Source organism: Lampris incognitus, chromosome 3, assembly GCF_029633865.1.
Source record: "Lampris incognitus isolate fLamInc1 chromosome 3, fLamInc1.hap2, whole genome shotgun sequence".
Classification (NCBI taxonomy): domain Eukaryota; kingdom Metazoa; phylum Chordata; class Actinopteri; order Lampriformes; family Lampridae; genus Lampris; species Lampris incognitus.
In genome coordinates this window covers 19,929,258-19,935,257 of record NC_079213.1, presented here as the reverse complement: position 1 = coordinate 19,935,257, position 6,000 = coordinate 19,929,258, and positions in this window count along the sequence as shown.

Sequence of the window (6,000 nt, the reverse complement as noted above, 5' to 3'; positions counted from 1 at the left end):
AGGTCTATCGCTGCACTGACTAACTGGACTGGGATAGTCTTTCCGTAATGGAAGGTGTTTTCAGACACTTCTCAAAACATTGTGAGCCTGTTAGTGCCAAAAAAGAGCTCTCTTAGTGGACGTTTATTGGCGAGCGCCACTTCCCCAAAGGATTACATTGCAGCTTGTCGGCTGACGCTAGCTTGCTCAAAACTGAATCAATTTAGAAGATTCTGCTACCCATTGTTCGGTTTGACATCCAACAGTAGGAAAATAGGACTCGGGTCAAAAAATACCAGAGTTTTCCTTTAAGTGTCAGGCTCAAGATTACATGACCGGTAGACACATATTGACTGTTGGACTTAGTTTGTGGCCCTGGTTTTCACTGGAAATTGATATAACCAATATTATGAGTAGCATAGCATCATTCAAACTACAATTTGGTGATCCATGACCTTTCCATTACGTTTTGCTTGTGTTTTTATTAAAGTTGCTCTCCCTTTATGTGTCTTTGGCTTCCACTCGTCATGGAGGGGAGAAGAAAAGGGCAGAGCAGAAGGAAGAAAATGATGAGCAGTCAGCTCCAGTACATTGCAGATCTATACTAATTGATAACACATGTAAGGGAAGTTACTTGACACCAGGCTAGCTTATGACCCAAACACAGGCCACCTGCTGCGGTTTTGAGGAGAGTACAGTGTGTCTTTGCCCACATTTAAAGCCTTTCTGAGTCAGAGGGTTCATGCGAGGACACACTGGCAAGACTCCACGAGCCAATCAATAAGTCAGTCTAGGTTAAAGTCCTGTAGTCTGCTAAAGGGCCAGCCATGCTCTTCATAAGTGAACTGTCCTGGACTTCCAAAATGCGCGGTGCTCATTATGGGGGTGGGGGGGGGGGGGGTTGCACAACCCATTGCATCACCATTTCATGTCTCTAAAATACAGAGAGTCTGTCTACCCTGTAAAAATTTTTGTGTTTTGTCAACCGTGGATCTAGCTAACATTTAAGCAGCCCCATTATTTGTTCTGGATATGCGCGAGGCATCAATCATTTTGTAAGAGTAGGTTTTTTTTTGGTTTTTTTCAAATAAGGAAATCTCATATTTGGGAAAAAAAATTCTTCACATGTTCCAGGGCAGATTTGACCCAAATTGTCATAATCCTGCCATTAAATGTCTCTGACCATTGGTTATTTATTTATTCTTGCCATGTTGCAATATGAGCACAGGGAAATTACACTGTACTTTAAATCTCTCTCTCTCTCGCTCTCTCTCTCTCTCATAATTAATACCTAGTGCAGTTTGAACATCCTGAGGAGGATAAGCTACGACCTCTGGTCTGTCATACTCACTATTTTAAAGAGAGAGACAAGGCTGCCAGCTACCACACACAACTGTTCTTGTCACTCCCAGGACATAGCACAGTCAGTGGCTTGGACAGTACACAGATAAGATAAAACAGAGCCCAGCCACTTCCCCTTTTCCCACATTTATCAAAACGACATCCAGCTACCTCATGTGAACTGTGTGTATATCTCCCCTGATGAATCAAAGGCCAAAGACAGCGGTTGCTTTATTTGAGGAGCATTGTGCCAAAACAAGAATTTCACCTTTTGATAAACGAGACATCAACCATTGCAAAGTCATCAGCGAAAAACTGAGGCAATTATGAAGCTTCTGGAGTCTGTTCAATAAATAACCCGTGTCGTTTGATGAAAAAACTTCGCATATTCATATTCTGTGCTTTAAGGGGGGGGGGGGTCTTCGTTTTCATGACCCTTTTCTGTGTCCATGACACTTGTGTGCAATATAAGTTGAATGACACCCAGACGAGCTGACAGATGTTTGCTTTGCTATGTCAGAGGTGGGAAGTTATATTGTGGAGAAATATACAGTAACATTGTGGTGGAGAGAGCAAAAATGTTTTACAACAGGAAAGGAAATAAAATGTGTCCCCAGTAATAGAATTCGTTTTGGGCCTGCCGTGGCCGTTAAACTCTGTCTGGAGTGGACTTTTATGAAAGCAAATATCTCAGCCCTTTCAACGGGGACCAGTATAACATGAAGATGTTGACACTGTGTGGCATCAGTCTCCTCTTTTATAACCAGTACTGTCTTCAGCTACCCAAAAAAATCCTTAGTGACACAACGTCAAACATGAACTGACAGGTCTTACGTAAGCATCCTTACCCGATCTGTTAGGATCAAGTAGAGAATGAAAGGCTCACGAGTCCACGAATGTCAAGTTCAGTTTGCATTTTGAGTCGAATGATTAAATTAAATTAATTTGCCTTTATAATATTTTGAATCCAACCCCATTACTTAACATTTCTGCCTCGCAGAAATGCCCTTGGCACTTCTGTTTCAACAAGTGCTGTATAAGTGAATGCTAATGTAACTGTTGCAAAGTAGAGATCTGCTCCTTTTCATGCTGTGACATATCTGTTGGGAGGGCACTGATTTCCAAACTCCACTGTACATACAGGCTTCCTGCTTGGAATTCCTTCCCATTCAGACCGTCGGCTAAATGCCTAAAATGTAAATGTAACTCTGCTTGAGCAAGCTCTCCAGCTCCCTGTCACTCAAACCGGGGCACAAAAGCTCCAACAAAAACACTCTGCTGCCCTAACGACACCGGCAGAGGACAAGAAGGGCGAAGCGGCGCAGAATGGGTGGAGGGAGTGACAGACAGAGGAAAGGCTGAAGGGGTTGAATGGGCTGGAAGGGTGGAGGGCCAAGGAATGGGATGGGGGTGGGGGAGGATGGAAAGGTGAAGAACACAAAGGCAGTGAAAGACTACAGGAATAGCGGTGGATGGGAGAGGTGGAGGAATCGGATGGAACAATGGAGGGATGTGGCAGGAAGGGATGGCCCAGATCCCTGCCACAGGAAGCAAGTCTATCCGTGGGCGTGTGTCCTTCCCAGGTGTTCCTCAGATTCAGCACAGGGTTGAACCAGTCATTCGTAAAATGTGCTACTAAACTCCTTACTAAGTTCTTTGTATTTGCTAGTTAGCTTTAAACTCGCAATTCTCTTGTTCAGGTTGCTCAGTACAAACGTAAGGAATGTAAATCGGTCACTAGGCAAACATCACGGCAGCCACCCAATCAAAAACATTCACACACATCAATATGTGCACACCTGCCTCAAGAGCCGATGTCTGATGAAGATGTCCACATCATCATGTCAATCAAGAGAAGATACAGCCTATCATGTGAAATGCGCTGGTGGTGAATAGATTCCCTTCTTTCAAATACTATTTTGAAACTGTCTTTTACTTAGGTCTATTGGTGTTATTGCTGTTGTTTTGTGAAAACGTTGCAGTTCTCCACTGGCTAACTCCAATGACTAAAAAAAAAAAAAAAAAAACCTCCAATGACCACATCTCCTTGATGGTACTTGTAAGAATTTAGTAACAACTAGGTTCTTTGTAAAAAAAAAAAAAAAACCTTGTAGGAGCAATGAGATCTGTTTTTATTATTTACGGTGACGACTGGACATATGGGCATACACACAACTGTGCAACTGTCCACTGAGCCCCTGCCTGCTCACGCTATGATGTTAAGTCTTTGAATAAAACCATCACCATAACGTTTTCGGGATGTGAGTGGAGTGGATGGCTGCAGGACCACAAGCATGGTGGGCCTAGAATTTATTGGGTAGGCCCAGAGGCTATAGCTAACATCATAAAATGTGCTGAAAAGCTTACTTGTCAAATAGTTTTGACAAAGGAAGACAGTCATATGAAAATAACGAGTGTCATGCTGTGGGCAACAGAACTTAGCACCCACCATGAAAAAATTAAAACAGACAGCAGTCACTTGGAATCGAGTATGACTGTCCTTCCTCTGGGTCCTCAAGTGGGCAAAGAGGCTGATCCTGGAGCTGCATAATGGGAGGACACCTGCGCGTGACAGCTTTTTATGTGGAGCGGCTGATGTGCCTGCAGCCACCACACGATCCTTGGCAGGGGGTGGCCTGAGTCCAATGGCATGGAGAACCAAGACGATTGGGGACCACCTTCTGTTGCAGTCTTCATCCGCCTTCACTGCCATTGTGACCTGGAGACATCTTCCACCAGTTCCACCGTTGAGGTCTTTGTTGGATTGCGCTTCGTCTGGAACCTCCCCCTTGACCTACCCACCTTGGGTGACCCTACCAGGAGCCAAGCTCCGGATGGCATAGCTCTTGGGATCATTGGTACATGCAAGCTTCTCCACCACAGCAAGGTGGCAGTCCAGGAGAAGGCAAGGTGGTGATCCAGGAGAAGTAAGGTGGTGATCCAGGGGAAGGCAAGGTGGCGATCCAGGAGAAGTAAGGTGGTGATCCAGGAGAAGGAGGTGGTGATCCAGTAGAAGTAAGGTGGCAATCCAGGAGAAGTAAGGTGGTGATCCAGGAGAAGGAGGTGGTGATCCAGGGGAAGGCAAGGTGGCTGTCCAGCAGAAGTAAATAGAATTAAAACAGACAATATGCACAACACGGACACATGGCAGCTAGCAAACAGTTCTGCATTGATTGCCGTCTAAAGAACACACAGCAGTGTGAAGTGGAACAGAGGTGTAAAAACCAGGTCCAGAAAGTAAAAGTCCAAACCATGTATTTGCTCCACTCATGCACTACACCAGCAGATCTAGTCAACAGCACTCCTCAACTAGGTAGGGAAAACTAGCTAATGAAATCAGCTGGTTTAGTAACATGGTTGGAGCAAATACAAGGTTTCGACATTTACTTTCTGGACCTGGTTTTTACACCTCTGGACCAAACCTTTCTCCCTCACATTAAAGCAGAAAAAATGTAGATGAAAAGTAAAACATCTTCGATGTTTTATTGTTAATATTACTCAAGGAAAATTCAAGCTCTTGATCGAATGGTCCTGGCTGCCAAGTCGGCCAAGGCCAACTCGGGCCCTCCTGCGGCTGGAGGAGGATGAATACAATGGAAGAGGTGTGATAGGTAATGAGATAATGAGATAAGATCTTCATCTTATCTCATTACCTATCGAATCTCTATCAAGCATTCCAGTGACTCAGGATTATTTTTTTTTTGCAACATCAACTCTTGCGGTAGTCATTAAAATTGGATCACCAACACTGCTTACGATGTTGGCTATCTCAGAGGTTACGTGCAATCTGCACAGTTTCAATCATGGTGATTTCCTCTGGATGAGAGTGTCAGCTAGGTTATGATAGGGTGGTACTTGGGCAGTGGGGTGGGTTACTATGTACAGGGGTAGGGAACAGGAAGGATGGTAGGTTTAACAAATGACTAATGTCCCTGCCAGAATTTTACTGTGTTACGCTTCCCTGAACACAGACAGTACTGTCAGCAAAACCTCTGTGTGTGTGTGTGTGTGTGTGTGTGTGTGTATACGTGTGTGTGTGTGTGTGTGTGTGTGTGTATGCGTGTGTGTATACGTGTGTGTGTACATGCGTGAATGTGAGCAAATGTCCAACACAATGTAATAGTAATACTTCATTTGATAATGTCTACCACAACAAACTGAAAGGTTTTCCAGTGGATGTGACCTGATATTTTGCCAGTACTCAAAAGTGCTGCCAGAAGCAGAACAGCACTCAAAAGTGGTCAGTTAAAATCTCTCCACGTATGCACGCACACACACGCACACACACACGAGCACACACATGCATGCACACGCACTTACACATACACATACACACATGCATGTGCACATGCACACACACACACACACACACACACACACACACACACAAACACGCCTCCCCTTTATTACTCTCAAATCCATTCGCCATGTGCTTGGGAACCCTCCGTGCCAAAATTTTACTGTTCTGTGCTGTTCTCCTCCCCTCTCTCTTTCCCTTACTTGTCAAATCATATAAGCGAAAACATGTTGCATATATTTAGGTCCTTCGTTTTTACAATAATGGATTTTCAATATTTACAGCATTTGTCCACAGTGACATCATGGTGCGGGTATTAAAATCTATTAGTTCACCAGATCCAGGAGACAATAACTGATTCAATGTCATCCATAATCCGCAAC